We start from the raw sequence: 26,365 nt of genomic DNA, 5'->3' as shown, positions 1-26,365 counted from the left end.
GTGTGACCTGCAGTTTACATACAGATGTATCCAGCATCTCAAGCACGCTGTCCTAGTGTGAATGTAACCTGTGGTCTTCTGGTTACACACAACTCTTTGTAGCAGGCATACACACCCCAGAGCTTTCTTGCAACGTGTGACCTGCAGTTTACATACAGATGTATCCAGCATCTCAAGCAAGCTGTCCTAGTGTGAATGTCACCTGTGGTCTTCTGGTTACACACAACTCTCTGTAGCAGGCATACACACCCCAGAGCTTTCTTGCAACGTGTGACCTGCAGTTTACATACAGATGTATCCAGCATCTCAAGCACGCTGTCCTAGTGTGAATGTAACCTGTGGTCTTCTGGTTACAACAACTCTTTGTAGCAGGCATACACACCCCAGAGCTTTCTTGCAACGTGTGACCTGCAGTTTACATACAGATGTATCCAGCATCTCAAGCACGCTGTCCTAGTGTGAATGTCACCTGTGGTCTTCTGGTTACACACAACTCTCTGTAGCAGGCATACACACCCCAGAGCTTTCTTGCAACGTGTGACCTGCAGTTTACATACAGATGTATCCAGCATCTCAAGCAAGCTGTCCTAGTGTGAATGTCACCTGTGGTCTTCTGGTTACACACAACTCTTTGTAGCAGGCATACACACCCCAGAGCTTTCTTGCAACGTGTGACCTGCAGTTTACATACAGATGTATCCAGCATCTCAAGCACGCTGTCCTAGTGTGAATGTAACCTGTGGCCTTCTGGTTACAACAACTCTTTGTAGCAGGCATACACACCCCAGAGCTTTCTTGCAACATGTGACCTGCAGTTTACATACAGATGTATCCAGCATCTCAAGCACGCTGTCCTAGTGTGAATGTCACCTGTGGTCTTCTGGTTACACACAACTCTTTGTAGCAGGCATACACACCCCAGAGCTTTCTTGCAACGTGTGACCCGCAGTTTACATACAGATGTATCCAGCATCTCAAGCACGCTGTCCTAGTGTGAATGTAACCTGTGGTCTTCTGGTTACACACAACTCTTTGTAGCAGGCATACACACCCCAGAGCTTTCTTGCAACGTGTGACCTGCAGTTTACATACAGATGTATCCAGCATCTCAAGCAAGCTGTCCTAGTGTGAATGTAACCTGTGGTCTTCTGGTTACAACAACTCTTTGTAGCAGGCATACACACCCCAGAGCTTTCTTGCAACGTGTGACCCGCAGTTTACATACAGATGTATCCAGCATCTCAAGCACGCTGTCCTAGTGTGAATGTAACCTGTGGTCTTCTGGTTACACACAACTCTTTGTAGCAGGCATACACACCCCAGAGCTTTCTTGCAACGTGTGACCCGCAGTTTACATACAGATGTATCCAGCATCTCAAGCAAGCTGTCCTAGTGTGAATGTCACCTGTGGTCTTCTGGTTACAACAACTCTTTGTAGCAGGCATACACACCCCAGAGCTTTCTTGCAACGTGTGACCTGCAGTTTACATACAGATGTATCCAGCATCTCAAGCACGCTGTCCTAGTGTGAATGTAACCTTTGGTCTTCTGGTTACAACAACTCTTTGTAGCAGGCATACACGCCCCAGAGCTTTCTTGCAACGTGTGACCTGCAGTTTACATACAGATGTATCCAGCATCTCAAGCAAGCTGTCCTAGTGTGAATGTCACCTGTGGTCTTCTGGTTACACACAACTCTTTGTAGCAGGCATACACACCCCAGAGCTTTCTTGCAACGTGTGACCTGCAGTTTACATACAGATGTATCCAGCATCTCAAGCAAGCTGTCCTAGTGTGAATGTCACCTGTGGTCTTCTGGTTACACACAACTCTCTGTAGCAGGCATACACACCCCAGAGCTTTCTTGCAACGTGTGACCTGCAGTTTACATACAGATGTATCCAGCATCTCAAGCACGCTGTCCTAGTGTGAATGTCACCTGTGGTCTTCTGGTTACACACAACTCTCTGTAGCAGGCATACACACCCCAGAGCTTTCTTGCAACGTGTGACCTGCAGTTTACATACAGATGTATCCAGCATCTCAAGCAAGCTGTCCTAGTGTGAATGTCACCTGTGGTCTTCTGGTTACAACAACTCTCTGTAGCAGGCATACACACCCCAGAGCTTTCTTGCAACGTGTGACCTGCAGTTTACATACAGATGTATCCAGCATCTCAAGCAAGCTGTCCTAGTGTGAATGTAACCTGTGGTCTTCTGGTTACAACAACTCTTTGTAGCAGGCATACACACCCCAGAGCTTTCTTGCAACGTGTGACCTGCAGTTTACATACAGATGTATCCAGCATCTCAAGCACGCTGTCCTAGTGTGAATGTCACCTGTGGTCTTCTGGTTACACACAACTCTCTGTAGCAGGCATACACACCCCAGAGCTTTCTTGCAACGTGTGACCTGCAGTTTACATACAGATGTATCCAGCATCTCAAGCAAGCTGTCCTAGTGTGAATGTCACCTGTGGTCTTCTGGTTACAACAACTCTTTGTAGCAGGCATACACACCCCAGAGCTTTCTTGCAACGTGTGACCTGCAGTTTACATACAGATGTATCCAGCATCTCAAGCAAGCTGTCCTAGTGTGAATGTCACCTGTGGTCTTCTGGTTACAACAACTCTTTGTAGCAGGCATACACACCCCAGAGCTTTCTTGCAACGTGTGACCTGCAGTTTACATACAGATGTATCCAGCATCTCAAGCAAGCTGTCCTAGTGTGAATGTCACCTGTGGTCTTCTGGTTACAACAACTCTTTGTAGCAGGCATACACACCCCAGAGCTTTCTTGCAACGTGTGACCTGCAGTTTACATACAGATGTATCCAGCATCTCAAGCAAGCTGTCCTAGTGTGAATGTCACCTGTGGTCTTCTGGTTACAACAACTCTTTGTAGCAGGCATACACACCCCAGAGCTTTCTTGCAACGTGTGACCTGCAGTTTACATACAGATGTATCCAGCATCTCAAGCAAGCTGTCCTAGTGTGAATGTCACCTGTGGTCTTCTGGTTACAACAACTCTCTGTAGTAGGCATACACACCCCAGAGCTTTCTTGCAACTTGTGACCTGCAGTTTAGATACAGATGTATCCAGCATCTCAAGCACGCTGTCCTAGTGTGAATGTCACCTGTGGTCTTCTGGTTACACACAACTCTCTGTAGCAGGCATACACACCCCAGAGCTTTCTTGCAACGTGTGACCTGCAGTTTACATACAGATGTATCCAGCATCTCAAGCAAGCTGTCCTAGTGTGAATGTCACCTGTGGTCTTCTGGTTACAACAACTCTTTGTAGCAGGCATACACACCCCAGAGCTTTCTTGCAACGTGTGACCTGCAGTTTACACACAGATGTATCCAGCATCTCAAGCAAGCTGTCCTAGTGTGAATGTAACCTGTGGTCTTCTGGTTACAACAACTCTTTGTAGCAGGCATACACACCCCAGAGCTTTCTTGCAACGTGTGACCTGCAGTTTACATACAGATGTATCCAGCATCTCAAGCAAGCTGTCCTAGTGTGAATGTCACCTGTGGTCTTCTGGTTACACACAACTCTCTGTAGCAGGCATACACACCCCAGAGCTTTCTTGCAACGTGTGACCCGCAGTTTACATACAGATGTATCCAGCATCTCAAGCACGCTGTCCTAGTGTGAATGTCACCTGTGGTCTTCTGGTTACACACAACTCTTTGTAGCAGGCATACACACCCCAGAGCTTTCTTGCAACGTGTGACCTGCAGTTTACATACAGATGTATCCAGCATCTCAAGCACGCTGTCCTAGTGTGAATGTAACCTGTGGTCTTCTGGTTACACACAACTCTCTGTAGCAGGCATACACACCCCAGAGCTTTCTTGCAACGTGTGACCCGCAGTTTACATACAGATGTATCCAGCATCTCAAGCACGCTGTCCTAGTGTGAATGTAACCTGTGGTCTTCTGGTTACACACAACTCTTTGTAGCAGGCATACACACCCCAGAGCTTTCTTGCAACGTGTGACCCGCAGTTTACATACAGATGTATCCAGCATCTCAAGCAAGCTGTCCTAGTGTGAATGTCACCTGTGGTCTTCTGGTTACAACAACTCTTTGTAGCAGGCATACACACCCCAGAGCTTTCTTGCAACGTGTGACCTGCAGTTTACATACAGATGTATCCAGCATCTCAAGCACGCTGTCCTAGTGTGAATGTCACCTGTGGTCTTCTGGTTACACACAACTCTCTGTAGCAGGCATACACACCCCAGAGCTTTCTTGCAACGTGTGACCTGCAGTTTACATACAGATGTATCCAGCATCTCAAGCAAGCTGTCCTAGTGTGAATGTCACCTGTGGTCTTCTGGTTACAACAACTCTTTGTAGCAGGCATACACACCCCAGAGCTTTCTTGCAACGTGTGACCTGCAGTTTACATACAGATGTATCCAGCATCTCAAGCACGCTGTCCTAGTGTGAATGTAACCTGTGGTCTTCTGGTTACAACAACTCTTTGTAGCAGGCATACACACCCCAGAGCTTTCTTGCAACGTGTGACCTGCAGTTTACATACAGATGTATCCAGCATCTCAAGCAAGCTGTCCTAGTGTGAATGTCACCTGTGGTCTTCTGGTTACACACAACTCTCTGTAGCAGGCATACACACCCCAGAGCTTTCTTGCAACGTGTGACCTGCAGTTTACATACAGATGTATCCAGCATCTCAAGCAAGCTGTCCTAGTGTGAATGTCACCTGTGGTCTTCTGGTTACACACAACTCTCTGTAGCAGGCATACACACCCCAGAGCTTTCTTGCAACGTGTGACCTGCAGTTTACATACAGATGTATCCAGCATCTCAAGCAAGCTGTCCTAGTGTGAATGTCACCTGTGGTCTTCTGGTTACACACAACTCTTTGTAGCAGGCATACACACCCCAGAGCTTTCTTGCAACGTGTGACCTGCAGTTTACATACAGATGTATCCAGCATCTCAAGCAAGCTGTCCTAGTGTGAATGTCACCTGTGGTCTTCTGGTTACACACAACTCTTTGTAGCAGGCATACACACCCCAGAGCTTTCTTGCAACGTGTGACTCGCAGTTTACATACAGATGTATCCAGCATCTCAAGCAAGCTGTCCTAGTGTGAATGTCACCTGTGGTCTTCTGGTTACAACAACTCTCTGTAGCAGGCATACACACCCCAGAGCTTTCTTGCAACGTGTGACCTGCAGTTTACATACAGATGTATCCAGCATCTCAAGCACGCTGTCCTAGTGTGAATGTAACCTGTGGTCTTCTGGTTACACACAACTCTTTGTAGCAGGCATACACACCCCAGAGCTTTCTTGCAACGTGTGACCTGCAGTTTACATACAGATGTATCCAGCATCTCATGCAAGCTGTCCTAGTGTGAATGTCACCTGTGGTCTTCTGGTTACACACAACTCTTTGTAGCAGGCATACACACCCCAGAGCTTTCTTGCAACGTGTGACCTGCAGTTTACATACAGATGTATCCAGCATCTCAAGCAAGCTGTCCTAGTGTGAATGTCACCTGTGGTCTTCTGGTTACACACAACTCTTTGTAGCAGGCATACACACCCCAGAGCTTTCTTGCAACGTGTGACCTGCAGTTTACATACAGATGTATCCAGCATCTCAAGCAAGCTGTCCTAGTGTGAATGTCACCTGTGGTCTTCTGGTTACACACAACTCTCTGTAGCAGGCATGCACACCCCAGAGCTTTCTTGCAACGTGTGACCTGCAGTTTACATACAGATGTATCCAGCATCTCAAGCAAGCTGTCCTAGTGTGAATGTCACCTGTGGTCTTCTGGTTACAACAACTCTTTGTAGCAGGCATACACACCCCAGAGCTTTCTTGCAACGTGTGACCTGCAGTTTACATACAGATGTATCCAGCATCTCAAGCAAGCTGTCCTAGTGTGAATGTCACCTGTGGTCTTCTGGTTACAACAACTCTTTGTAGCAGGCATACACACCCCAGAGCTTTCTTGCAACGTGTGACCTGCAGTTTACATACAGATGTATCCAGCATCTCAAGCAAGCTGTCCTAGTGTGAATGTCACCTGTGGTCTTCTGGTTACAACAACTCTTTGTAGCAGGCATACACACCCCAGAGCTTTCTTGCAACGTGTGACCTGCACAGATCGAAGCAACACGAGGTGTATCACTCTCACCAGAGCTATTTGAAGGGAGCGGAACGTGGTTTTCCCTTCTAATGGGTTTAGTGTTTTACATCTAAGCAGACGGAGCGACTCCTCTGTGTGGAGGCAGCCGGAAGACGATTCTTCCAGATACAACAGTTCCATATGTTGATCCCTGTTTCAGTTTCACTAATACGGAGCCGCGGTCCGTGCAGGTAACAGCGGTGGAGTGGGGGGGTAATGGGGGATTTCGAGGGACGATGCTGAGGGAAAATGAATTATTTATTTAATTTCCCCTCTGCATCGTCCCTCGAAATCCCCCCTTACCCGGCCCCTCCGCTGTTACCTGCATGGACCGCGGCTGCTAATGCTGACATATCCCTTAGGCCTGCCCCGCCTTTTTTATTTTTCTTACATCACTGATTAAGCCCTTGGATACTCCAGCCAACCGGGAGGAGGTGGCAGCTAATCAACTTCAAGGTTTTGCACATCACTACCACGTTAATGTAATACAGGAAATGCAAAAATAAAACTGGTGCATTCAATATAATGGCCCATAGCAAGCTGCACCGGATGCCTGTGCCTGCACAGGGATTGCTTCCTACAGCGGCCCAACGCCTTTGTTGTTCTCCCAGGCTTGAGCAGTTGCTTGGTAAGGGTGACCACGCCTCCAGATTCATTGGCAGAGTTGAGCCAGAGCTGGACGAGAGGCCTAACTTGGGTTTAAAAGCCAGTAAAAGGACGTGTATGTCATACAAGTAAAATGACAAAACTGCTTACGCACGAAGTCATTTTCTAATTGGTCCAATCTTCCCAGAATAAAAATCTTGCAAAGTTTCACATTATGCGAAATAGCGATCATTTTTGCTCCATTTTGCATAACACAACACGTAATGTAAGAATTATTTGGGATTATGGTGCATACCAAAAATTCCACAAAGTCTAATTATTCGCTGACATTTGTATTTTACACATACTTTTAAACTATATGAATCGAGTTATTTTTCAGTTAAAGATAACGAAAGTTACATTACATAATGTAATTGCCCAGGATCACAAATGTTGGTCGAGTATGGAATCTGGGATTCGGCCAGGTTTTCTCATCACAAGTCTAAGCCACTGGAGTGAGCTCTTGTATGCAGTTGTATAAGAAAGGACAGCACTTTGTGTAGATATGTATTTCGAGATCTACATTGCAACATCGTGTTCCATCCATTCAATAAAATGGACTCGTAAAGTATATTTATAGATTAGCAACCATACCTGGCACTAGGCAGGTGCTTGGTCACTGGGGAAAGTGAGCCTGAGCGCCCTGTCTCCCTTGCCATGCTTTGCCCACACCGGCTATTTCACAGGTGGCTCCCTCGGGTTTGGCAGTGCCAGGGGCCTGAGCCAGATAAGCCTACTGCAGGTGCATCACTCATAGGCGCAGCAATGCTGGCACATGAGGGATACAAATTAAGGAGGCAGCAGCAGCACGGATCGCTGAGCTGTAAAGGAAGCATTCTGGGAGGCTTATAGGGGCGACAGGTGCCATGAAAAAGTGTTTTTAAATGAACACTCTGATACAAACTTCTATCCGCTTAGTCTTCTCCTTTTGAATATCTCCAATGCACCAGACTGAATCTGGACACTTTCACACAGCAGTGCTCCCATGCGCCAGTAGGTGGCGCTGTGCAGCTCTGTGTTGACTTCGTTCCGTCTCAAAGTGAAGAATGGAGCCTCGTAAGTGCCATCTCTGCACCCTGATGTCCGTTCTTTTCTTTCTGCGCCTTCAAAGATGGATCCGTAGCTCTGCTCCACTGTTTGGGTTTGACGATTTTTTTTCCTCAAAATTCTCCAACTACAGGATTTAAACCTTGCCCGGACTTTCACAAACAAATGTCTGTAACAGACCTACACAAGGTATGCCTTTTGGAATTGAGGCTCATGACATGAGTCACAGTCATGCGAGGAATGTGACCTCATGAATGTGAACATCGCCACACAAGTCCTGCCCCAGTTCAACGTTGAAAATGTTGACCCGCTCCCAAGGTCATTCCTGTAAACTTCGGGTAAGTCCAAATCGAAGTGAAAGAGGAAATGCGGGAAAGCCAAATGGAATTTATCCTCATCCCCACCACTCTTTATTTTTGGAGAAGTCACGTGGGCATCAGCGCGCCGCTTCGTCTTGCTCCTGACTCAGGAGGAGCTGATTCATCATTTGGATCCGATGCACCTGATCATCGCCAATGTCGCAAAAAATGGAGGCCGGTAGGGAGGCCTTGTTGCACATCTTTGGCACCGTTCTGGGTCCCTCTGGCATGCCTTGGCTGGCCTCCTGTCACGTTACTGCTGATGGGTCCATCCTCAGTGCCGCCTGTGCTTTTAGAACCCACTTCAGGTTCCGCTACTCCAAAAACAAAAGCTGCCCAGGAGGAGGACTTGCTACAGATATTGGTGTCTGACTCTGAGCTGAACTAATCTTGGCCTCGAGCGAGGTTGGGTCCCGAATCCACTTTGAGGTGGTCCCCAGTCAGTCAGATTGGACACTGCCTCTGTCATGGATGTGCTCATTGTCCTGCCTGGCCTTGAGGTCCATCAATGCCAATTGCCTGCTTGGTTGATATACCCATGCCCTCTTCGGCATGGTTGGCGAGATCTTGCTGGCAGTCCCTGAAGACCTGTTGGTACCAGGTGCTCTGTTGCCACACTTTGATGAGATCTACGACCTTCTCTGGGGATGTTCGGGCATCTCCTATGGATATTCCTTTTGACGGACCTCTCCTGTTTCTTGAGAAGACAGATTCGGTCCTGGAACGCTTTAAGGAGAGCCATGTAACAGTATGTACCTTCAGCCTTTCGATGCCTGCCCAGCAGTAACCTCAGCAATTTTGTGCATTTCAAGGTTACTCCAGATGACTAAATATGCTATAAATAGGGTCTGAGGGAAATGTTCGAGACCTGAACGGATTTAAATCCCCCTATTCTTAATGATTACATAATAATCGAAAAAACCCGTGGTCTGTACAACACAACTCAAGATACAATTCTGGAGTCACAAACCACCACTTATACTAAGTGTAAAGTGCAAATGGAGGAGGTCAGGATGTAAAGTAAAAAGTCATATGAAAAAGTGATCAAGAAAGAGAAGGACTCAATCAGGATTATTGGCATCCCATCATTTCACTTTCAAGTGCCCAGTGTCATCATCTGGGGTACCAAACAACTCTTCTTCTTCCCTCTACAGTCACAGAGGAATAATTAATGAGTTGTATCCTCTTGTCGAGTTCTTGCCAGAGGAAAAAGTATAGAAGAGAAACTTTCTTTCAGAAAAGTGCAGTGCAAGTAGAAAAAGGAATGTGTAGTTAAAATAGGATGAGCAATAGAGACAGAAGATGATATTCTTCTTGCTTATGTTTTCGAATCGCATTCCTACGTTAAAACAGTGCAGGAGAAAGACAGCAGTTGGAACTATTCACTGCTTATATCTATGGTCGACATGTTTCAGCCACTGGGATAACTCTCCCTGGCTTTCTTCAGGACCTCACCCAAAAACAATCTTTGCTACTGCAATACTCAAAATTCATAGGTATTAATGGGTTACTACTGTACCCTCATGATCAATGTTCAAATCCTCTGTGTATACACAATGTATAGGACATCAATGCATTACGAGGAATTGGCCTCACCTCTCTCGGCACCAGCTCAAGTCACAGAGGAATGAGTTGGGATCCCAGCTAAGGTTCAAGCTGGAGGCAACGACGGACAGAGCGGTGCCTCTTTGACTTGAGGATACAACTCATTCATTATTCCTCTGTGACTGTAGAAGGAAGAAGAAGAGTTGTTTGGTACCCCAGATGATGACACTGGGCACTTGAAAGTGAAATGATGGGATGCCAATAATCCTGATTGAGTCCTTCTCTTTCTTGTTCACTTTTTCATATGACTTTTTACTTTACATCCTGACCTCCTCCATTTGCACTTTACACTTAGTATGAGTGGTGGTTTGTGACTCCAGAATTGTATCTTGAGTTGTGTTGTACAGACCACAGGTTTTTTCGATTGTTATGTACTCCAGATGACTGGCATACTGGCAGCGCCAAGACCCCCTGCAACAGTCTACCAAGTTTTTTCAGCATTGGGGATGTGGCTCAGATAGACAGTGTGCAGTTCACCAGGGACAGCGATCATCCCAGTCCCCTAACCCTGTGGCATCAACCTCTATGTTACCTTAGCCTAGTCACCTTAGCAGCCCTTCCTTCCCGACCCGCCACCTCTATACACACATCAAAGTGGGTTTCAGAAGCGCACATGGCCATTTTCTGCAAGCGGTGCAGGCTTTCTTGTCCAAAGGGGCGGTAGAGTAGGTACTGGTCTTGGAAATATGAACTGGTTGTTTCACCTGTTAATTCCTTGTGCCGAAGAAGGACAGAGGCCTTTGTCCTATTTTAGGTCTTCGTACTCTGAATGCCTTCCTGCAGAAGGGTTGAATCAAGATGCTCTCACTGGCCCAGGGTCTGTCTGCCTAGTTCCGGGCAACTGGATGGTAGCCCTGAAGCTCCAGGATGCATATTTTCATATTCCGGTTCTGGAGTCACACAGACTCCTGCATTTCAAGGTAGGACAGGAGCATTTTCAATATGCAATGTTCCACTTCAACCTCACCAGTGCCCCTTAGATGTTCATGGAAATGATGGCAGTGTTCATGGCACAGCTTTGGAGGTTGGAGGCACCATTTTTACCCTACCTCGATGACTGGTCGTTGAAGGCATACTTGCCACTGTCATTCGTAGACCACCTACAGATGGCGGAGAACCTCCTGACATCATTGAGGTTCACAATCAGTGTGCCAGTCACACCTGACACCTTCGCAGAGGCTCCCTTTCATTGGGGCCAATTTGGGTATAGTGCAGGTCCATGCCTTCCCTCTGTAATGAGTCTAGGACATTTGGGCTATGAGCCTGATGTTTCAGCCTCAGGTCTGTGTGTTAGTGAGAGTGGCTCTGACGTGTTGTCGTCTTTTGCCTCCTGCATCCTGCTCATCGACTATCCCAGGTGGCATATGAGGTCTCTGCAGTGGAACCTGAAGTGTCTGTGGGCCCAACACCAAGGAAACTTATCAGACTCTATACATGTTTCGAAGGAGACTACAAAAGATCTGCAGTTGGACCACCTGCAGACCCCGCTCCCTTCCCCACCTGACGGTAGTGACAAATGCATCAGTACTGGGTTGGGAAGGTCACCTGGGATAGGTGGAGATCAGAGAATACTAGTTTTTGGTATAAACTTGACTCCACAACAACCTTTGGTAGTTGACTGCCATTTGCCTGGTGCTGAAAGCCTTCTACTGTCCATTAAAGGGAGGCCTGTCCAGGTCCTCACTGACAACACCACTGCCAGGGAGTTTGGGATGCATTGGTTTCAGATTGCATATATGTACGTATGAATATGCAGGATTTTATATAGAACAAATCTAGCTACAGATCAATGGATGAGTTTAGGACTGATTGAGGATATATGGTCGGGGATTAACAAGTGGCCTATGAGTGGGTACTAGGCAGGACTCTGAGGGAGATGTTTCTGGTTGAATGGGAGTGATAGTGGGGACAAGGGGCAAGGTCGCAGAACATAAAAGAGAGGCAAGGAATGTAATGGGGAGGAAGGAACTAGGTGACAAGTGGAGAGGCTGCATGTCTTTGGAGAAAGACTGGGGGATGAAGTACAAAACAATCCCAATTTATATTTTAACATATATCCCAAGAACAAAGAGCTAGGAAGAAGTGACTGCATAGCACCCCCAATGGCGACTCTCCATAGATGGGCCCTGCTATGCCTGTATGTTATAGGGGAAAGCCTGGGCAGTGAGTGGGATCCTGCTGAACAGGAAGACATTGTGGAGTGCTGAGGTCAAATACTGAGGATGTGCAGTCTCTAATGAAGTTCAAGAGGTGTTATTGGGGATGAATATTTAGAAATATGTATGGCTGATTAGATGATGATTTTGGATGACAAGGTGAGCTCTTTGCTTTTGGAGGTAGGAACGACCTTTTCTCTGAATGGTACTGTTAGAAGGAGATTTCGGGGGTTTAGCTGTCAACAGCGAGAAGGCTTTCTGCTGCATTTTATTAGGAAGCTGAGAAAGGCAACAGTGGTGTGTACATAACTGCCAAGTTTTCCAGGTCCATGCATAATGTGCTGCTCCAGTCCAGGTTCTTTTCTTATGAATTCTGGGATGTATAGTCCTGCTTTATAATGGATTAAACAAGACTACAAGTCCTAGAATTCATATAATAAAGCTGGACTGGGCAACACATCACAAATGGACCTAAGAAAGTTGGCATAACTCTTTGTATGTATTAATTTGTAGACCCTGTTGAGTTGGCGATCTTTGATACCCAGGCAAAATTGTAATGCGATAGCTGTTGTCGGAAGTAGAAATGTTTTGCTATCAAAAGTCTTTGTCAACAGTGGGTTTGTTTTGCTGGGAGAGTACATGGAGACGTTGCAGTTATGGTCACCAGGTACACAGTACGTACCACCTGGGTGCTAATTCACAAAACTAATGCATTTTGGAATTTCTAATGCTGGTTCACCTCTATAGAACCAACTGGGCTACCCCACCAGATAACATTAGTTTGAAAAAAGAAGTCTGTTTGAAGATTTGTACCTCCATGTTGTAGAATCGCCAGATAGCTCTTGGTGTGTGGTTGAGTGCTTAACTTCATCATTGATACTAGCTCTACGTGACAGCAAATTCTTGAGCAGGGCTCGCATTAGAAGTGTGGCATTTTTGCAATATTAGTTTCTGAGAGTTTTTCTCCCTGGTTCTGATCATGGATTTCAGGAGTACTGTGCGGCACAGTTTGACGAGAACCACTGCACTAAATGTTTGCAAAGCAAATAAAAACAAATCAATGCGTGCATGAAATATTTAGGTCAGTGCTTATTTTGAGCCGGGTGGTTTCGCTGCTCGGCACTTAATTGTCATCACCACACTTATGACACACTCAGCCACTTGGTGGTGCCGCTCATCTAATTTAGAGGTGAGCAGAACAATGGTTGTTTATGAATATGTACATTAAAGATACTAATACCTGCCTCCCCAGCCATTCCTTTAGCTTTGGGGACCTGGAATAATCTGAAATGTCCACTTGCAGGAGAGATGGTTAGTCCTTGTTTTGTTACCGTCATTGGCAGCGATGACGGGGCCAGTGGGTGGTGCACGCTGCAGCAGTGGACTCCTGGTCAGGGCCCTGGCACTTATTATTTTACAAATCAAGCACTGATTAGGCGCATGTTTGATTTCCTGTGCTGCGCCCACACCACTAACACGTTACACAAAAGCGCGTCACAAATCGGCCCACCGCCAGGGCCACGCGAGGTCCGGGACTGCTGCTTACTGGTGAACAGCAGCGGCGCCATTGACTTTGATGATAATTTCTCTTTTAATTCTGGCTCCTAATCAGCATTGACGCTCTGCCAGGCTTCAGTGGCGGGAAACAAAAGCATCGCTTTGGAAACCGCGCGCGCGAGCATTCAACCTCCGTGCTCTGGCGTCCCCTACCGTAGGGCCCGGGGGCCGGGGCCCCGACAGGAGATCCCCTGTCAGCCGGCGCAGCTCGCCAGGGTTATTTGAGAAAATAGCTTTTGGAGGTAGAATGTTGTCCGCAATTTGGCACGCCAGAAATAATGACGGCCTGCGACGGGAGGCGGTGAATAATTCATCTTTTCTGATGCGAAGCCGTGTCTAGTGATACTTTGCGGGCCCGTGGTGCTTTTCCGCAGGTAAATAATGACGGCACTTCTTATGGAAATAACACAGATCGTTCTGCCAAATGAAGGCATAGCTCAGCACGCGGCGGCGTGAGTGCCGCCATCCGCTGCTCGCGCGCCGCAGACATGGCGGCGAAGGCCCCGGCCGCCCTCTTCAAGAGCATGATTGCGGTGACCCTCGTGCTTCCAGGCTCGTGGCGTGATTAGCTCGGCAGATCCGGTCTTCCAACGACCCCAACCCATACTTTACAGCCTGGATGTCGTTTCAGAATCGGATTTTTTTAAATTTTCTATAAAATCTAAATTGCTTGTCTACCACTTCATAGTACTCTACCAAACAGGCTGTGTGGAGTTAACGGTGGCAGCCATGATAGATTTTAGGCTATTATATTATTTCGGTAGTCCATGGTGGTATAACTTTCTAAACATTTTCATCGCAGGCCGGGGCCTGGTTTGGCTTTGTGTAGTCAGTAGGGAATGTATGGCCATTTCAATGAATAACACATTTTTTTGTGGGCGAGACCAGAGAGCTGTACCGAACTGCTTACAAGTTTCCTCGGTTGGTACAGGTGCCCATGGCCCACCATGGTCAAATGTATATTGTGGTAAGTAACTGATGATAGCAAGGACTGCTGGATACCTTTGTTACCAGTTAGTGGTATATTCTGGCTGTGCTGGGTGTATGTTGAGAGTGTTATCCTAATGTGTGGTGTTAGTTGGTGTGTGTTATGTTTCTGTGGGCAGTAGCAAGACCCTTAATACTTACCTACTAAATCCCTCACTGCAAGATTGGCTTTGGTAGTGAATACCAACACCAGCCTTTCTGGGGGCATCATTGTCTGCTTCACCTGTGGCGCTGCACTGGTCAGGCAGGGTCCAGGTCTCCTGCTGCTTGCGAAGACAGGTTGGGTGTCTGCCGGCCCAGAATTATTTGCTCTGGAGCTTACAGACCCTATCACTATGGATCCAGAGACACTTGTATTTTTGTGGGAGGCAGAATTCCTCCTTAAGTTGGTGCAATGGGTTGAATTCCGCTACTCGTAATGATGGCCTAGGTAGTTGGCAACCCAGCCATACTGAGAGCTAGAGTTTAATCCAGGTGTCCCGCTTGAGTCGACAACCAAAGGCCACGTCAAACCATGGAAAGATGTGGTAAATAAATCAATCTGAAAGAAACACGTTAGTTAGATTCCTCACCTTAGAATATCCCCAGGCGTCAGACTGGATCCGGAAGATTTTTCGTCAGCAATACCCCTTGCGCGTCGCTAGGCGTTGTCTGCGGCTCCGCGTCTGTCGTCGGCGTTGTGCGCCGGAATGACGTCGTCGGAGTACTTAGACGCCGCCCTCGCGCGCTGACGTCAGTTCTTCTTTTTTCCGCGCCAGTAAGCGCAGATCCGGGAGAGCTACCCCTTTTAGTCTTTTTTGACTAAGTTTTTTGATCCTTTTTGATCTTGTCTCGACTCCGGTGCCGGTAGGATGCCTGGTTTTAAAGCCTGTGCTGACTGCAACCGCTTGATGTCGGTTACGGATCATCACCGCCGGTGTCTTTACTGTTTGGGCCTCGACCACGACGCGGCGTTGTGTTCGGACTGCAAGGCCCTGACCTCGAAGGCTAGACGGGAGCGGTCCCGTAAGCTTCTCAAGCTTCGCTACTCGGCTCCGCGCCCCTCTCGATCCCGGTCCAGGAGGAGGTCCAAGGATCGGTCGCGGAGCCGCAGCCGACGTCATCATCGATCGTCTGGCTCCAAGTCTTCGGGTAAGTCGAAGCACTCCAAGAAGTCAAAGAGGCGACACCGCTCTTCGGACTCCCCTCGCCGGTCGCGCGACTCGGCCGAGGGTCAGCGTGGTTCCACCCCCGCGGCTCCAGCGGAGCCGCAGGTGCCGCGCAAGTCCCCATACCCGCCGGTCCCTGGGACTGACGCGACGCCGGCGGAAGTCAGTGCCTTCCTCTCGGCCATGAGGAACCTGGCTCCGCCGTCGACGCCCGCTGGCGCGCCTTCGGGCCCCGCGGACCCGACTGGGCAACCTTGCATGCCGGCGGCTCCGGCCCCGGCGCCGTCGCCGGCTCCGGCCTCGACGCCGCAAGTGCCCAAGGGACCCGTCCCCGAGTCCCCGCCGACGCCGGTCGACCTCGTCACGCCTCCTCCGCCGGCGTCGACACCGGATCCACCTCCGACGCCGGCTCCGCTCGGCGTCGTGCCCTGTTCAGCCCCGCTCCGGACCCGGCGCCGTTACGGCATCGATGGACGCCGCGTACGGCGCCGTTGGAGACCCATTATGTCTATCGTCCGGCTCCGATCCTTCCTCCTGTTTACCAGGAATCGGATGACGGCGGCGAATGGGAGGGGTCCGAGGACCCTATGGCTGTTCAGGCTCAGCTGTCACAGGACTGGGCAGATGAACTGGGGGAGGCCAGTGGTCTGGATACCTCACCAGACACTGGATTCATCTCTCCTCCGACTGTGGCTTTGGAGGAGGGTGCTGCTTTCTCTGTGGTGCTGCGCAAGGCGGCCGCAGCCCTTGGGCTCGAGCTGCCTGCCGTGGCTGTGAGAACTAACGTTCTCACTGAGGTGCTTCAGTCTGCAGCAAGCTCCACTGAGCCTCTGCTGCAATTCAATGAGGCCCTCATTGACGTTCTGCAGGGCACCTGGTCCAAGCCCTCCACAGTTCCTCCTGTGGACAGGAACGTCGCCAGGCGCCACCGCCCTGTTCCGGGCGACCCCAGTTTTCTGTCCCAACACCCTACCCCCGAGAGCCTGGTTATCCAGGCTTCTACCTCCCAATCCTCCTTCGCGACCGCTCCGCCGGACCGGGATTCCAAGAGACTGGAAGAGTTTGGCAAAAAGCTGTTCTCCTCCCTTAGTTTGGGCCTGTGGTCCTTGAACACCGCCTGTCTTTTGGACCGTTATTCCCACTCTCTGTGGGATACGGTGGAGGACGTGCTGCCCCTGTGTCCGGAGGAGGTCCAGACACGACTTACCCAGGCTCTGGCCGATGGGAGGGATGCAGCGCGACATGCTATCAGATGTGGGCTTGACACTGCGGACTCGCTGGGTAGGGCGATTTCTACCACGGTGGCGCTTAGACGTCACGCCTGGCTGCGGTCCACGTCCTTTTCGGGAGATGTCCAGAGCACTCTCATGGACATGCCCTTTGATGGCACTCGCCTTTTTGGTGAGAAAGCGGACAGTGCGCTGAATCGCTTTAAGGACTCCTGGGCTACGGCCAAGTCCTTGGGCCTCTCGGCCCGCGGTCGCAAACTTCCGCCTTTCGCCCCTTTCGTGGCCAAGGAAGGGGTGCCTCCTCACGTCCGCCTAGCCACCAGCCGCAGAACCAACCTGCGCGCGGACGTGGTTTCCGCTGAGGCGGTTCTGGAGGACGACGCGGTCAGCCCACATCCACCCCGGCAGCATCCGCCTCAAAGCCTTCCTAGTCCGAGCTTTCAGGCCCATTCCATGCCAGTGGGCGGCAGAGTTCGCCATCACCTGCTCCACTGGCGGTCCATCACATCGGACAGGTGGGTGCTGCAAATCGTCCGAAGGGGCTACTCCTTCCCCTTCTAGACGACCCCTCCAGCCATGCCACCGCAGCACCACCGTATCTCGGGGGATCATTTGAATCTTCTCCACGAGGAAGTTTCGGCCCTCTTGGCCAAGGGGGCCGTCGAGCGCGTTCCGAGCCCAGAAGTAGGTCGTGGTTGTTATTCCCACTACTTTCTGGTTCCCAAGAAGGGCAAAGGGGGCCTACGCCCTATCTTGGACCTCCGGAACGTCAATGCCTTCCTCCGGAAGGAAAGGTTCAAGATGTTGACTTTGGCTCAGGTTCTAGCTGCCCTAGACCCGGGAGACTGGATGGTAGCGTTGGACTTGCAGGACGCATATTTCCACATCCCCATCCTGCCGGCCCACCGGCGTTACCTGCGGTTCACGGTGGGTCAAGAGCACTTTCAGTTTACCGTGCTCCCCTTCGGCCTTACCAGTGCCCCTCGGGTGTTCACGAAAGTGATGGCGGTGGTCGCAGCTCATCTGCGCAGATCAGGGGTTCCAGTCTTCCCCTATCTCGACGACTGGTTGTTGAAGGCGGGCTCGCCCCAGGCAGTCGTCTCCCACCTCCAGACTACAGCGGATCTCCTGCATTTGCTGAGGTTTTCCATCAACGTGCCGAAGTCACACCTGAGTCCCTCTCAGAAGCTCCTCTTCATCGGAGCGGTTCTCGATTCGGCGCAGTTCCGGGTCTATCCGCCGGAACAGCGGGTCCGGGATATTCAGGCCCTGATTCCCATCTTTCGGCCTCTATCCTGGGTTTCGGTCAGGCTAGTGTTGCGGCTTCTGGGGCTGATGGCCTCCTGCATCCTACTAGTGCATCACGCCAGGCGGCACATGTGGGCTCTGCAGTGTGACCTGAAGTTTCAGTGGGCCCAGCATCACGGCAACCTGTCCGACCATGTCTTGATCTCGGAGGGCACTGCACAGCAGTTGCAGTGGTGGCTCACGGACCGCGATTGGGTCACGGGCAAGAGCCTCTCCCTTCCCCCACCGGAGCATGTCAAAGTGACGGATGCGTCCCTCCTGGGATGGGGTGGCCATATGGGAGAGGCAGAGATCAGAGGCCTCTGGTCTCCGGCGGAGTCTCGCCTCCACATCAACCTGTTGGAGTTGAGAGCGATCCGACTTGCACTGAAAGCCTTCCTTCCCTCTATCAGGGGAAGTGTCATGCAGGTGTTCACGGACAACACCACCGCCATGTGGTATTGCAACAAACAGGGCGGGGTGGGGTCGTGGACCCTTTGTCAGGAGGCTCTGCGCCTCTGGACGTGGCTGGAACACCAGGGCGTCACCCTTGTGGTTCCACATCTGGCGGGCTCTCTGAACGCCAGAGCAGACAAACTCGGCCGCTGGTGCATGATGGATCACGAATGGCGTCTGAACTCCGAAGTGGCGCATGGTCTCTTTCAGCAGTGGGGAGAGCCTTGGTTAGATCTATTCGCCACCGAAGAGAACGCGCAATGTCAGCAGTTCTGCGCGTTGGAATTTCCAAGGCGGCACTCGCTCGGCGACGCTTTTCGTCACGAGTGGAGTTGCGGTCTGTTGTACGCCTTTCCGCCTATACCACTTCTGCCCAGAGTGCTGAAGAAGATCAGGCACGACCGGGCCCAAGTCATCTTGGTGGCCCCGGATTGGGCACGAAGGTACTGGTATCCCGAGCTACTCAGTATGTTGACCGATCCTCCGATACGTCTGCCTCTTCGGGAGGATCTTCTGTCGCAGCAGCAGGGGACTGTCCTACACCCGAACCTGTGCAGCCTCCACCTCCATGCGTGGAGATTGAGCGGCAGCAGTTGATGCCATTTGACTTGCCTCCTGAAGTCTGTGATATCATTCTGGCAGCCAGGCGTCCCTCCACAAAGAAGGTATACGCCTGCCGGTGGAACAAATTTGTGGCATGGTGCACAGCAAAGGCTGTGGATCCCCTTTCCGCCCCTCTTTCTGAGGTCCTCCTCTTTCTTCTTTCTTTGGCCCGGCAGGGCTCTGCCCTGGGCACCTTGAAAGGTTATCTTGCTGCCATCTCTGCCTTCTTGCGGCTTCCTGATCAGCCTTCTCTTTTCAAGTCCCCTGTAGTTACACGCTTTCTAAAAGGCATTACTCACACGTTCCCTCCTGTCCCTTTTGTAATGCCTCAGTGGGACTTGAATCTTGTTCTCACATTTCTAATGTGCGCTCCCTTTGAGCCTCTTCATAATTGTCCTCTTCGTCTGCTGACGCTTAAGACTGCTTTTCTGGTAGCCATCACCTCGGCTAGACGGGTGAGTGAGCTCCAGGCTTTATCATCAAAGCCTCCTTTTCTCTCTGTTCATCCGGACAAGGTTGTCCTTCGGCCTCGTCCCTCCTTTCTTCCGAAAGTGGTGACCCCCTTTCATCTTGGGCAGTCTGTCACCTTGCACACCTTCTTTCCGCCTCCGCATCCTTCCAAAGAGGAAGAGAGGCTCCACCGTCTGGACCCCAAACGTGCGCTCTCCTTTTATCTGGACCGCACAAAGCAGTTCCGGGTGGACGACCAACTTTTCGTTGGATACGTGGGTGCTAAGAAGGGGAAAGCTGTGCACAAACGGACCATCTCTCGGTGGGTCGTTTTGTGCATCAAAATTTGTTATTCCTTGGCAAAAAAGGACCCTCCTGTTGGGCTGCGCGCCCATTCTACTCGGGCCACGGCGGCTACTACTGCTTTGGGACGGGGTGTCCCTTTGCAGGACATGTATCAGGCGGCAACGTGGGCTTCGCTACACACGTTTGCCAGGCATTATTGCCTTGACAGCCAAGTCCGGAGGGATGGCTTCTTTGGCCGTTCTGTCCTCCAGGACTTTCTGGTGTGATCTTGGTTCGCAGACCCACCACCGGGGATGGTATTGCTTGGGTATCTATTCTAAGGTGAGGAATCTAACTAACATGTTTCTTTCAGATGAACAAGTTACTTACCTTCGGTAACGATGTATCTGTAAGAAACATTAGTTAGTTAAATTCCTCACTGACCCACCCATCCTCCCCGTTCTGCGAACTGACATCTAGGGTTAAGGCTATCCCTTTCAGGGCCCTAGAATTTTTGGCACCAGTGTCGGTATCTTGCATGGCTCTGCGTTCCTGGCGCGGAAGGCTATGTACAAGAACTGACGTCAGCGCGCGAGGGCGGCGTCTAAGTACTCCGACGACGTCATTCCGGCGCACGACGCCGACGACGGACGCGGAGCCGCAGACGACGCCTAGCGACGCGCAAGGGGTATTGCTGATGAAAAATCTTCCGGATCCAGTCTGACGCCTGGGGATATTCTAAGGTGAGGAATCTAACTAACTAATGTTTCTTACAGATACATCGTTACCGAAGGTAAGTAACTTGTTCTTCAACAGATATCATGTCAAAATATAAAGACTCTTTAAAATAAAAAAAGATGTTTATTCAACCTCTGTGTTTCAGTTTAGTACATTTTAATTCATATCATCGCATTGAGTTACATTTGTTAAACGTGATAGTTTTGAAATTTAAACATAGAAACACAGCAGACGTTCCAATGTACAATTTTTTATTTGTAACCTTCAGGGAAAGAATGCCGGGTCCTGACAAGAAACCAAAGAAATCACCATTTTTGTTTTTTCCACACGCGCATTGGGAGCTTGTGTTTGAAAAACAAAAAACTTTGAATTACATATGGTGCCTGCTCAGCAAAGCAGCAGTGCCTTTAGCTGAGCTGGCATGACACCAGTTTTGCTGAAGGCACAGACATCACCTACCTTGTGTGGCTGTAACTCTTCTTCTGGGTCAGAAAAGTAAATCCCTGTGTTGCACTGGCAGACAGGTGGGGCGTAGCTGTAATAGAATGAGGACCTGATGGCCGAGCCAGAGCTAGCCCTTGGGAGCCAGCTGGGCTTGACCTAGCCTGCCTCTCCCACCTGTACCAGAGGCTGAATTGCTTCTCCGAGCTGGTCTGAATGTTCTATCTGATCTGTGCGGTTGAGGCCCCCCAGGATATTGCTCAATAGATTTGCAAATTTTGCGGCACAAAAATGGGCAGCTTGCGGCATTATTGCAGCACTTTATTTTACTTGTGATCATTTATTTGCAGCCTTAAATCAATGGAAACTGTTTTAGCAGAGTATTCCACTGTGAAATAGGCACGTTTAAAGTGTCTGAGAGTGTTTGTTTGCTATATTCTGTTGAGGGTCTGAGTATACCTACAGGATGCCACAAACAAGGGAAACACAATTCCCCCTAATATTTGAAAGAATACTATCAAAGAAGCAGTGCTTGTATATTTATACACGTTTAGCTCCTTTCCTGCAGTCTGCGCTGTGCACTTACCACAGCTTCAGACCAGCAGCATGTTGTTCAACCGTGGCGTGAATTCCGAATGACTAATTGCACGTTTTTCTCTGAATCCAGTTCCTGAAGTAAACGTCTGAACATATGCAGGATTTCACCTCGACTCATTTCGGATAGTTCCATTTGCTCTTGAGTATGGTTACTGATGTACATTGGCGCCCATTAGTTTGAATTGGTATTTTTTCTTAAACAGAAAAATGCCTCTCATTTTTCCACTTTACACATGTAGCCCAATGTCTGGAAGCCATACAGCGTATCTAGGTCCAGTTACCATATTTGCAATTGATTAACTGGAATTTCCAGTATAGATGGTGACCTGCTTTATCCTTGTAGCCTTGTAGCGCTCTAGTTCTTTATTAGAGGTATTAGTGCAGAAAGCATCACAGAATCCACTGCCTCACTGATTGAAATGTCACACTGCCCATTGTACTATTACAAAGAATACCACATTTCTGATGATATGACACATAGCATTACTGATGACACTACAGAAAATTGTCTCACTACTGTCGCATAACAGCACCCTACTGCCTCACTGTGGGTAATTACATGGTCTCCCTGCTGATTGCATATTGGAATGCTTGAACTACAGATGACATCACAGAAAACAGTCTTATTTCTGATGACATCACAGAAGCCACTGCTTCGCTGTTGATGTCAGAGAACCCAATGTACCATTGCAGATGACACCACATTGTAAACAACATCACACAGTATACTATCTCACTGCTCATGAGATCAAAGAACATCGTTTCCTTGGTCACAGTATCGCTAAACAGGGTCTCCCAGTCGACGACATCACAACACACAATCTCACTGCAGATGACATTGTTGTTTCCTATATACTTAAGCCCTTGAAAATGTCTATTGTGCTATGACATAATACAAGAGGTAACGTCTGCCATGTTCAGAAGATATGTCATTGCATGATTCTGGGGCTTCACCTCACAGCAAAGGCGTTCTTATGTTGCATGTTTCTTGTGGTGGGCCACTTGCCTAAACACTCTTATTCCTGGCACACCGTCTATAGGGATGGCATTGATTAGTGTCCATTCCGTACCAAGGTCTTTTAGATGATGAGGGGGGCAGAGGTCACGTCAGCTTATCAGGATTGAGACTGAGTACATGGATGGCATGCTGGGAGTCAAAGTGGTTGTAACTTAATTAAACAACTCACCAGTGGTGAGGGCAGTAAGCAAAGTGCGCACTGGTGTGTTATCCAGGAAATTTATCTCTGAGCTCCAATCACGCTCTACTTTATGGGGTTCCACCGCCACTGTGCCACGTACAACAAAACTACAACCAATGCAAATGGAGCGTGCAATTCATTAGTCCTTCAATGATTGTGAAAATTCAGAGCAGAATGCTCATTAATCGTCCATTCTTAATATCCCACGTAAAGAAAGTCCTTAGGGAGTCTTTTTGTTGAATTATCAATTCTTAGTTTATTTTTCAATCCAATATTTCATCCAGACCACAGAAATCAAGTCAATCCAGCCAACGCGTTTCGTCCTAAATGGACATCAGGGCTGTAAATTGAAAACAAGCGCGTCAATGATCATTGTTCTAACAAAACCATTAAAATGTAAACAATATATTATTCCAATCACTCATTAAAGAAATTAATCAGCCTCCCTGTCTATATCCAATCTATTCCAATTCATGAACTAAAAGACGAAAGATACGAATAAGGAACACCACACTAAAACGAAACGCACCATAGACCTACCATCTATTAAAGTGTGCACCTAATGACTGTCACATTGCCAACATGTACAACGCCGCCGGACCCCCGGGTTGCCGGCTGAATGGCTGTGTCATATTGTCTGGAAACATCTGCATGTTGCCTAACTGCTTCGGCGCCATGGATAGTGAATGTACACCACATGATGATGCTACTGTGAACAATAAAGGTTTTCCCCCAAAAAAAAAATGAACTAAAAGACGAAATTAACATATTCACTCATTAAATAGTGCCATTTAATTTCTAATCGTTTCTTATAGTTTGTAGTACCCACACTATAAATCAAACTCCTCACCTCAACACCAATGTTCAAATCCCCCGTAGTCTTATTCAATGCAATCCCTCATCAGCATTGTTCATGGTCCCCACATTTTGCCTCAAACTCTTCCCCTCAACACCAACAATTCAATCCCAACAAGTTTTTCAAATGTGATCCTACATTATTCAGGATTCCAAACCCCTATTTAATTAGTGAAATTGTACTCGGTGTTAATATATTACATACAAATTTCACAAAAATCACTCATCCTGTTGTGTCCTGAATTGCGCCCATTCTTAATATGGTTTTCATAGTATAGGCTTGTATGTAGGTGTTCATCTACAATGAGAGAGAAAAAAAACATAGCTCTAACGTGTTTTGCCTGGCATCTATATATATATAAGTCCCAGGTATGCTGTTTAAGCCACCACTATAATTCCATCATCCTGTCATGCTCCACATCCCATACCTACGCTGTGCTCCGCGGGCATTCCAATCATAAATAATCTTCACAATTGGAGTTTTAAAACTCCCAATTCATAGGACCCAATTAACCGCTTTCAGATCAAAGCAAGAGGCTGAGTGGACAACTGTTCCATGATGCCCCCGTTTCTACTCTCATGTTGCTCGTGCCGGAGCCTCATAAGTAATTCCCCAAGGTCCCGTGCACTCACCTATAACATGCCGCTTTCCCTTCTAACGCATATCTGACTCTGCCAATCTATTGATTTCCGCCGTGCTCCATTTCATACCAGTCATTAAAAAAAAGATATATATCAGCCAATCCACACTGTGGCATTTGAAGCCCTCCAAAAATATTTACATATCGTTTGCGTGTTTCCTTTCTGGGCCTACCATGTTAAAACCCATTCTATCAAACCCTGTCTAACCACTGCAGCCACATCCGGCTCCAGTGCCCACCTACCATGTTCATTCGTCCAACCTATCAGAGGCGAGGTGCCGCCCCCTGCCTGACACGGGGCGTCACCATGAGAGATCCTAATGTGTTTTGGAAGATGCATCCCAAATATGTCGTTGTAATATAATCGCAAGTGCGCGTCGCACCCGGTTTGTCCTTCCTGGTTCCAGGCGTGAGAATAAGAGCTACCTCCAAGTAAATACGTATAAAGTCAACGTTCGCTGAACAGCTTCCAAAAATACTTAGTGCTGCTCAAAACCCTTCTCATCGCAGGGCATAACCAATCATACCAGTCAGTACTCATCCCGGTTCTACTAACAACATATCCTATTCGTTAATCCAAACCTATCCGAGGTGAGGTGCCCCCCCCCCCCCGCCTTTCCTGCTTGACCCAGGGCATCACCAGGGAAGTTCATTATATGTTTTAGATACTTCCCAAATTTGTCATTGTAGTATAATCGGAGGTTCGTGTCACACCCTATATGTACTGCCTGGTTCTAGACATCAAAATAAGCGCTTCTTCCAAATTAGTTCTCTGTATTGAATATTCACTAAATAACATTCAAAAATATTTTGTGCTGCTCAAAATCTCCTCATCGCAGGTCCTAACTAATCAAAACAATCAGTACTCGTACCGGTTCCACTTCCCTTCTGTCCTTATTTTTATGCCACAAGGAATCCAAAAGCAGTACAAACCACTCAAACCATTCCTGCCACGGTGTGTAAAACTCAGGCACGTGGAATTACATTTTTGCCATTAGACTCCATTTCTACCCCGTAGATGTAACAGTAAGGTTTGCATGTGTGGGAAGAGGGGAGCACCACTGAGGCCGTCACCGTGGCTTGATCACTGCCTCAGCAATTAAGGCTGTATGGCGGCTTGGAGTGATGTGTGTGCGTACAGCCAATAAGAAGTTTTCCTGTCTTCTGGGAGACCTTTTTCCTGTGGCCAAAATGGTAAATATTGTGTTAATCGCGCTCCTTGGCTGATTTTGCGATTTGCCAAATCACAACACGCTGGAGGTTCTGGCTGCTGAATGTTGTACCACAGTCGTACTGAATCTACCTGGGAGACTACTGTAATCCAGCTGCACTTCAGCGAAGAACACATTATTTGGTGCAGTTGCATCAATTATAGTGTGAAGCCTAGGTTGTGTTGTAATTTATTTAAAAGTAGTGTGCTTCTACATCTAGAAGCGGCCCAGAGGCCGTGCGACAAAGGCTTTTTGGAAGATGTGACAGGGTCTTGCTGCAAGAAGATGGGCAAAGTGGCGGCTCAGCTGGTCATTCCAAGAACACAGACCTAGAGGGCAGGGTGAAGGTGCTCTGTTAGTGTCGTTGGTAAGGTGCCTCACTAGTGAAAGAGAAGTGCATATTCAGTGTCAAAGGGTTGTAGGTACTAAGGTGCTCCACAGACGAAAGATGTCCTGTACTGACACCAAGCTTTGCTGTCTCTGTGCTGGAGGGGCACTCTGATGTGAGTAGTCGTGCAGTTACTTTCAGCCAGTGAGGGTAGCAGCAGCGGCAATCCCCAGCACTGCAGACTTCCAAGAGACATGTCTACAGCTGGATCAAATCTGGGGTCTTCTTGTAGTTCAGCACCACATTTCCTTGTGCACAGAGCCTGCATGCCTAGTGAGTTGGCTTGGTACTTGGGTATTGT

At 48.6% G+C, this 26,365-nt stretch overlaps 1 protein-coding gene and 1 long non-coding RNA gene across 6 annotated transcripts in view; one reads left to right on the top strand and one right to left on the bottom strand.

Moving 5' to 3' along the window:
• Positions 1 to 26,365, top strand: part of ACACA (acetyl-CoA carboxylase alpha) — a 938,215-nt gene that overhangs the window by 558,239 nt on the left and 353,611 nt on the right. The gene's annotated exons all lie outside the window — the stretch shown is intronic.
• On the bottom strand, positions 20,843 to 24,683 carry LOC146858875 (uncharacterized). Its single transcript, XR_014980036.1, has 2 exons — positions 24,458 to 24,683; positions 20,843 to 23,309 (listed from the first exon to the last, which is right to left on the bottom strand). It is a non-coding gene; the product is annotated as an uncharacterized LOC146858875 (long non-coding RNA).

The sequence above is a fragment of the Triturus cristatus genome, chromosome 3_2 (assembly GCF_964204655.1).
Source record: "Triturus cristatus chromosome 3_2, aTriCri1.1, whole genome shotgun sequence".
Taxonomy (NCBI): Eukaryota; Metazoa; Chordata; class Amphibia; order Caudata; family Salamandridae; genus Triturus; species Triturus cristatus.
The sequence above is the reverse complement of the archived record's forward strand: the minus strand, read 5'-3'. Positions and strand labels throughout refer to the sequence as shown.